The following is an 8,459-nucleotide window of genomic DNA, read 5'->3' on the forward strand; positions in this document are numbered from 1 at the left end:
TCTGTGTGTGTGTGTGTGTAAGTGTGTGTGTGTGTGTGTGTCTGTGTGTGTGTGTGTGTCTGTGTGTTTGAGTGTGTAAGTGTGTGTGAGTGTGTGTCTGTGTGTGTGTCTGTGTGTTTGAGTGTGTGTCTGTGTGTGTGTGTGTGTGTGTGTGTGTGTGTGTGTGTGTGTGTGTGTGTGTGTGTGTGTGTGTGTGTGTGTGTGTAATTGTGTGTCTGTGTGTTTGAGTGTGTGTCTGTGTGTTTGAGTGTGTGTGTGTGTGTGTGTGTGTCTGTGTGTTTGAGTGTGTGTCTGTGTGTGTGTGTGTCTGTGTGTTTGAGTGTGTGTCTGTGTGTGTGTGTGTGTGTCTGTGTGTTTGAGTGTGTAAGTGTGTGGTTTTTCGAAGATTTTGTCGCTTTTTTCAAGGTTTTTTTCGACAATTGTACGTTTTATTCGTGGTCGTTTATGTCTATTTCTACTCGTTGCATCTCTGCGATAGTTCTGCATCTATTTTATTAGTCCGTTCACATTTTCATTGTGATTGTTTTAGATCTCTTTTAATCATTTTGTATATATTTGTCTTCGTTTTGTATGTCTTTGTGGTTATTTTGTGCCGTTTCATCATCATCATTTATCATTTAGCGTCTCTTTGAGATCGTTTTGTGTGTTTTCAGCGACATGTTGGGAGTCTGGGCCCTTGTGTCTCCGCCAGAGCCCGTTCAATAATCCATCCATGTTTATTTCATACATTTTTATTATAAAAATATACATCCTAATGGCTTTAAAAGCTTGTGTTATTACTCTTCTCCTGTGTGGGACAGAACACCAGTGGATATTCTGCTTTTGTTTTATTAATATTTCACATTTTCTTGTTGTTATCTTGACATTGCACATTGGTTTTGGCATCTTTCTCTCAGTCTTTGTGATGCTTGTCACTTTTCATTTCATCATGTGAGGAATAAAAAAAGTGACTGTAAATCCTCCTGACGTTTCTGAAACTGTGTGTGTTTGTGTGTGTTTGCTTGCATGTGTGTGCGTGCGCGTGTGTGTGCGTGTGTGTGTGAGTATGTATGTGTGAGTGTGTGTGTGTGTGTTTGCCCGCGTGAGTGTGTGTGTGTCTGTATGTGAGTGTATCTGTGTGTGTGTGTGTAAGTGTGTGAGTGTGTGAATGTGTGTGTTTGTGTGTCTGTGTCTGTGTGTATCTGTATGTGTGTGTGTGTGAGTGTGTGTTTAAGTGTGTGTCTGCTGTGTTGGGAAGGATACTTTCAAAACGTATTCCGTTACAGAGTATAGAATACATGCCCAAAAATGTCAATGTCAATCTGAGTAACGTATTCTGAATACTTGGAGTACTTCCACATTGAACTGCATGTTATAAGTAGGAATGCAGCCATCACATCCAGCTTACTAAACAGGCCTGTTCTGGTGTGTTCTTCTGGTCCAACTGGCTGAATGTGGACCTGAACAAGCAGATAGATGTTTGTATTTGTAGTCCTGAACTGCAAACTACAAAACTCTAACCGCAGTCTAAGCTACCACGAGCTAATTTTAGCTAACGTTAGCTAACATGTCAAACAGGGCTAGTCTTTCAACGGCTCTGGGGCTAGTTAATCAGCACGTAGGAGAATGTAAAGTCGCACGTCAACTATAAAACAGCAAGGTGAGCAGTAACACTACAGCAGACGACTACGCTGGGCTAAAATAACGTACTTTAAGATGCTTCTTCAGGTTGGAGGTGGAGGAATCTGGACGCTGAAAGGAGGCTGGTAGCTGGGAAGCAGAGGCTGCACTGCAGTGCCCCGTTATATTTTGTTCTCCCTGTTCTTTCTTTAATGTGAAATGCTGTTTGTATTTCCCAGATAGGAACCATTCCTGCCCTGGCTCTGTTGTGCTGGTTCCGACTCCATTGTGACTGATCACGCAAATAGCTCATTTTTCCGTTTTCATACTGGGGCTTCTGGGAAATGCTCCATGCATTGCTTTAATTTATTCAGAGAGTGAATAAACTCGTGAAACAGAAGTATCGTCATGTAATCCATTGATTTCAACAATGTAACTGTATTCTAAATAACGGAGATGTAACGGAGTACAGTTACTCATCATTTGTATTCTGAATACGTAACGCCGGTACATGTACTCCGTTACTCCCCAACACTGTGTGTCTGTGAGTGTGTCTGTGTGTGTAAGTGTGTGTGAGTGTGTGTTTGAGTGTGTGTCTGTCTGTGTGTGTGTGTGTGTGTGTGTGTGGGTGTGTGCGTGTGCGTGTGTGTGCGTCTGTGTGTCTGTGTGTTTGAGTGTGTCTGTGTCTGTGTGTGTGTGTCTGTGTGTTTATGAGTGTGTCTGTGTGTGTGAGTGTGTTTCTGTGTGTGTGTCTGTGTGTTTGAGTGTGTGTCTGTGTTTGTGTGTGTGTCTGTGTGTGTGTGTGTGTGTGTGCATGTGTATGTGTGTGGGTGTGTGTGTGTGTGTGCGTCTGTGTGTCTGTGTGTGTGAGTGTGTGTCTGTGTGTGTGTGTCTGTGTGTTTATGTGTGTGTCTGTGTGTGTGTCTGTGTGTGCATGTCTATGTGTGTGGCTGTGTGTTTGAGTGTGTGTCTGTGTGTGTGTCTGTGTGTGTGTCTGTGTGTGTGTGTGTGTGTGAGTGTGTGTGTGTGTGTGTGTGTCTGTGTGTTTATGTGTGTGTGTGTGTGTGTGTCTGTGTGTGCATGTCTATGTGTGTGGGTGTGTGCGTGTGCGTGCGTCTGTGTGTGTGTGTGTGTGTGTGTGTGTGTGTGTGTGTGTGTGTGTGTCTGTGTGTTTGAGTGTGTGTGTGTGTGTGTGTGTGTGTGTGTGCATGTCTATGTGTGTGGGTGTGTGCGTGTGCGTGCGTCTGTGTGTTTGAGTGTGTCTCTGTGTGTGTGTGTCTGTGTGTGTGTGTGAGTGTGTGTCTGTGTGTGTGTGTCTGTGTGTGTGTCTGTGTTCACATTGTTTGAGAATATGTTGATCATCTGTTTGCGGTGAGCTCTGGAGAAATGCTCCACTTCAGTTTATTTGGCAGAAACAGCAGCGAAATCTTCCTCTCTTCATTCTTTATTCTCCCACCGGAGCCGAGGAGAATCATCAACATGTGCAGTATGTTTCTGTTTCAGTGCCTGTGGCTGAATGGTTCGTGTTAAAGTATGAACTGAAGTATGAACTGAATACTTTAGACTCTGGGACTTCAGCTCAGCTAAAAGTTTAGTGGAGCTGCTGAAAATAACTCAGCCAAAACTAAATGAATTGTATTTTTCTTCATAGTAAATAGGAAAAAGTGAGACTTGATCTAGTCTGTTTCCTTTTCTTTTCAAACGGGACCTGAACCCCCCAGTCTCCTGGGTGAAAGTCCTGTGTTTGTTTGACTTTCACTGTCTATGGGTGTAACGGCCCGGCTACATTGCAGCGTAACGTATGGGGAGTGGATGTTTAACGCTACTGCTCCGCTGAGATCCGCTCTACAAGAGTAAAAACAGGACAGTCTTCTATTTCTATGTTTTACGCGAGCTGTGTACGGCTCTTTTTACACAGAAATGGATCATAGAGTATCTATAAGTATTTTAAAGGTCCCATGGCATGAAAATGTCACTTTATGAGGTTTTTTAACATTAATATGAGTTCCCCCAGCCTGCCTATGGCCCCCCAGTGGCTAGAAATGGTGATAGGTGTAAACCGAGCCCTGGGTATCCTGCTCTGCCTTTGAGAAAATGAAAGCTCAGATGGGCCAATCAGGAGTCTTCCCTTCATGATGTCATAAGGGGAAAGGTTACCCCCCCTTTCTCTGCTTTGCCCAACCAGAGCATTTGGCCCACCCATGAGAGAAAGAGAGAGACATCATGGCTTTCAAACGAGCAAAGTGACAGTTGGCATCTGCTGCTTGTCATTTGATTATTTCCTCACAACGTTCAGATGTAACTACAGAAAGAGAAGTGACTCTGGAAATGAATATGCACATGCAGCTGTGGATGTTAATGAGAACAGATGTTGTTACGGGTGGCGACTGGACCGATGTCCCTCTGCATGGACAGAAACAACATCAGCTCCCTGAGGTTTGGATGATGTGTTTTTTAACCTGCCAGCAGTGTCTGTGTGTGTGTGTGTGTGTGAGTATGAATTTCTAACCACCTCTGAATACTGGTGGATTTCTGAAAGAAAATAACATAAGATTTATTTTGCTGCTGTTTGATAAAGCACACACCACCTCCACTATGGATCGCTCGATACACACACAGACACACACACACACACACACACACACACACACACACAAAGTAATACACACACACACACACACAAAGTAATACACACACACACACACACACACACAGTAATACACACACACACACACACACACACACACACACACACACACACACACACACACACACACACACACACACACACACACAAAGTAATACACACACACACACACACACACAACACACACACACACACACACACACACACACACACACACACACACACACACACACACACACACACACACACATAGAAATTCCTGGATTCATAGTCTAGATGTTAGTCGTGTCTGAAATAATAATAATAATAATAATAATAATAATAATAATAATGTTGTATAATAAGCTGAAGCTTCAGCACACCTTTTTCGGTCAATTTATTATAATTATATTTATTTGTGTCTTCTCTATCCATTGAAATCAAATGCCCTTTCTTATATATTTACTTATTTATACATGTGTATTCCAGAGGACTCTGAATGTGTCACGATTTGTCTAGTGCAGGAACCCAAAAGCAGACCAGGACGAGGGAAGTGGACATTACAAGGTGAGTATTTATTTGAAATTGAATGTGAAACGATTTGGTCCAGCTGGTCGGCGGGGGAGCAGGCTGGAGGGCTGCAGGGTTTTGTGCTGATCCAAATGTGCTGCAGAGAAGTAGACAGCCAGGCAGGTGTGAGTGACAATCCAGGTGAGTAACTGCAGACAGAGGAACAGGCGGCAGATTAGCGACAGGTAAAGAGACAACAACAGCAAAAGACTTTCCAAAACTAGAAGCTTGATACGAGAGCTAAACATGCTGGTTACGCTAACGATCCGGCAGGGAATGGATGTCTGGGCTTATATGGTGCAGAGGATGAGAATCAGGACCGGGTGTGCAGATAGCAGCAGGTGTAAATGGTTGGAGAATCTGCCAGGATGTGTTCAGGAAAACTCAGGAAAAACGAACTTCAGGTTAGAACAAAACAAAACACTGGCAAAACATCATCATGACAGAATGAGCCTTTCATGCTTCCTCTCTTAATGATTTTTAATAATCTATTGCATGTGCAAATAAATTAAACTAAATGTGTGATTTTCGTACATCTGCTGATGGCGAACTGTTCAGGAAGAGATCTTAATATATTATATTATAAGTGACGTGCGTAAATCATTTGGTGACCTTGGTTACATGTATGTGCGTCAGCGGCGGCGCTGAGATTTCCTGATTAATCAGAAGCTAAGAAGCCGTTTAAAGTGCGGCCTGCTGAGCTTCTGTCCTCCGCTGTTTGACACGTAGTTACCCCTCCTGTTGTCCTCGGGTCTAATCTGACCCATATTCAAAACGTTTCTCAATCAGAAATTTGGGTTTTCTTTCAACCAAATTGTCAAAAAGAAAGATCAGCTCAGCACTTTTTATTGAATTTGGGTGTTTTATTCAATTTTAGTAGCCTGACAAGCCAGACCCACGTCCAGATGTTGGGTCTGGGAACTCCCCATTGGCAGGGCTCAATCCGAGGGGCGGGATCAACGGTTGTCTTTCAAATTCCCTCTGCACGCGATAGGACAGCGCTACAACCAATCAGAGCAACGCTAGTTGGTAGATTACACTTTAAACTCTGAACACATCTTCCTTTTTTAAGAATGACTTCAGGGCCGTTCTTTGTTCTTTTCTCAAAGAAAAGCTGAACTCCAAGTCTTCCAGAGACGCTGTTCACCAGCAGCAGCAGCAGCCATAAGCCCCGCCCACCCACTCTATACACGATGTGATTGGCCTGACCAGAGTTTGGTTTTTCCAGCTCGCAAGCCAACAGAGAGTTGCTAGACGACCCTGGCTGCAGATTACATTAGCTGCCGCTAGGGTGGTCTAGATTTCTAGGATACAATTTGATAGCCTTTGGAGAGAAAAAATTATGAAAGAACGTTGAAAAGAGTGACAAAAATGTCGGAAATAGACAAAAAAAAAACGTCAAAAAAGCGCAGGAAAAATGTGACAAAAACATCGGTAAGAAGTGACAAAAAAACTAGGGCTGTCAGCGTTAACGCGTTAATCGCAATGCGATTAAGGGCCGACGCGATGCGATTAATTAATTAATAATTAATCGCATGCCGCATTTATTAATTTATTTTACACTTCACTGGGCTTGGCGTGGGGCCTAACAGCTACTATTTTGACCCTTTGCAGCACTGTTACTTATCATCAAGCTGCCACTTCCTCGTAACACATCCTGCTGCTGCAGGCTGCAGGCATGATGGAGAAAGACAGCAGCAATGACTCTGAATGGAGCTTTTTATTTTCCAAAACTCCCAGACGGCTCGTAGACAAGTCAAAGCCACATGCACGTTGTGTAAAGCTGAATTAAAATATCACCGAAGCACGTCAAGCTTGAGCTACCTCCTACGGAGCTAAGCATAGTAGTACAGTTAACGTGATGCTAACCACTGGCCCTCGGGGGGCGGGAGAGAGATGAATGTTCGGAAATAAGAGGTTGCTGTGGCTCGCCGTACAGGTTAGTTTGACCAGCGGGCAGCAGCGTTGGCCAGAGCGAGCAGCTGCAGCGGCCGTAGCGGGCAGCAGCGGTGGCCGTAGCGGGCAACAGCAGCTGCAGCGGCCGTAGCGGGCAGCAGCGGTGGCCGTAGCAGGCAGCAGCAGCTGCAGCGGCCAGTAGCGGGCAGCAGTGGTGGCCGTAGCGGGCAACAGCAGCTGCAGCGCCGTAGCGGGCAACAGCAGCTGCAGCGGCCGTAGCGGGCAGCAACGGTGGCCGTGAGCGGGCAACAGCAGCTGCAGCGGCCGTAGCGGGCAGCAACGGTGGCCGTAGCGGGCAACAGCAGCTGCAGCGGCCGTAGTGGGCAGCAGCAGCTGCAGCGGCCGGAGCGGGCGATCACGGGGGGACATCCTCAGCGGTGAAACGCGAACGGGGGCTGGAGTATAACCTAGCTAGGTGGAAAGCTAACGCTAGCCGGCCACCTGTCCCATCAATCCTGCTTGCAAGTGTCCGCTCATTAGACAAAACCTGGACTACATCCAACTTCAATGAAACTCCCAACGCCCCAACAGAGACTGCTGTGTTTTTGTTGTTGTTGAAACAACAGTGTACCGGACTATCCAGCCTGTTCCTCTGTCGCCGGGTAAGAGTGGAGATGGAATGTGTTAACACGGACTGGTGCAGAAATGAGCTGCTCATTAACCGGTGATCACTGGACGTCAGTGAGGAATCAACATTATTTAGGAGTTACTAAACACTATATTGACTCTAGTAAGGATAGGGATCTTTAGTTTTTTAGTTAGGTACTTGGAGGAATTGTGCAATAATTACAGATTCACACATTCTTTTGTTTACAGTAAATAAATAATTATAAATCTTAGTAACTGTCTTTGCATTCATTTGATTCCCAATTAAGATCCACTGGTAAGAACTGCTTTCCATTGTTAATATGGACTTAAAAACTGTTCTGAAATGCAAAATAATAGAATTTTAATCATGTGATAAAATATGCGATTAAAATAATCGTTTGACAGCCCTAAAAAAAAACATAAAAAACGTTGGGGTAAAGCGACAGAATTGTCAAAAAAGACGACCACAACGTTGGAAAAAAAAAGCAAGACGAGTTCTTAGGGACCGTCTACAAAGTACAACACTGAAAAGAGATGCAACAAAAATATTTATTAATTGAATGACTAAATAAGCTAGTGTCTCCAAAACTTACCTCAATTTTAACTTGTCTCCTGCTAGTTGTACTACAGCACTTTAAAAAAATAAGCATATGCCTATTTTTGAAAATATGTTTTACTCTTTTCGGTGTTGTGGTTTGTAGACGGTCCCTAAGCACTCCTTGCAGTATCAACACCTGAACTAAACACAGCTGGATTAACACAACTTTTATGCCTTTCTTTCACATCTACTGCAGCCAGATTCACTGTGTTCACTCAGAAGGAATCACTTCACATGGATAGGCACTTGTAATGACATTTTGAACATGTTTAGAGGCTAAAAACATGTTTAAAACCTGCCCTGTTTAAGCCTGTTGGGTGCTAATGCTAGCAGGAGGATAACACGGTGTAGGCAGCACCGATTGTTTTCGTTTTTCTCGCCTCTGACAGCACTCCATGACCACTAACAACAGAGCTACGTGTTGGAATCAACCGGAATTCTCCTTTAACCATCGTGTTGTCTTCCCCGTCGACCAACAAGCAACTTTTTGTTTTTCTGGGTCAAAATGTTCAAACAATTCCA

The sequence above is a fragment of the Sander vitreus genome, chromosome 16 (assembly GCF_031162955.1).
Source record: "Sander vitreus isolate 19-12246 chromosome 16, sanVit1, whole genome shotgun sequence".
NCBI lineage: Eukaryota > Metazoa > Chordata > Actinopteri > Perciformes > Percidae > Sander > Sander vitreus.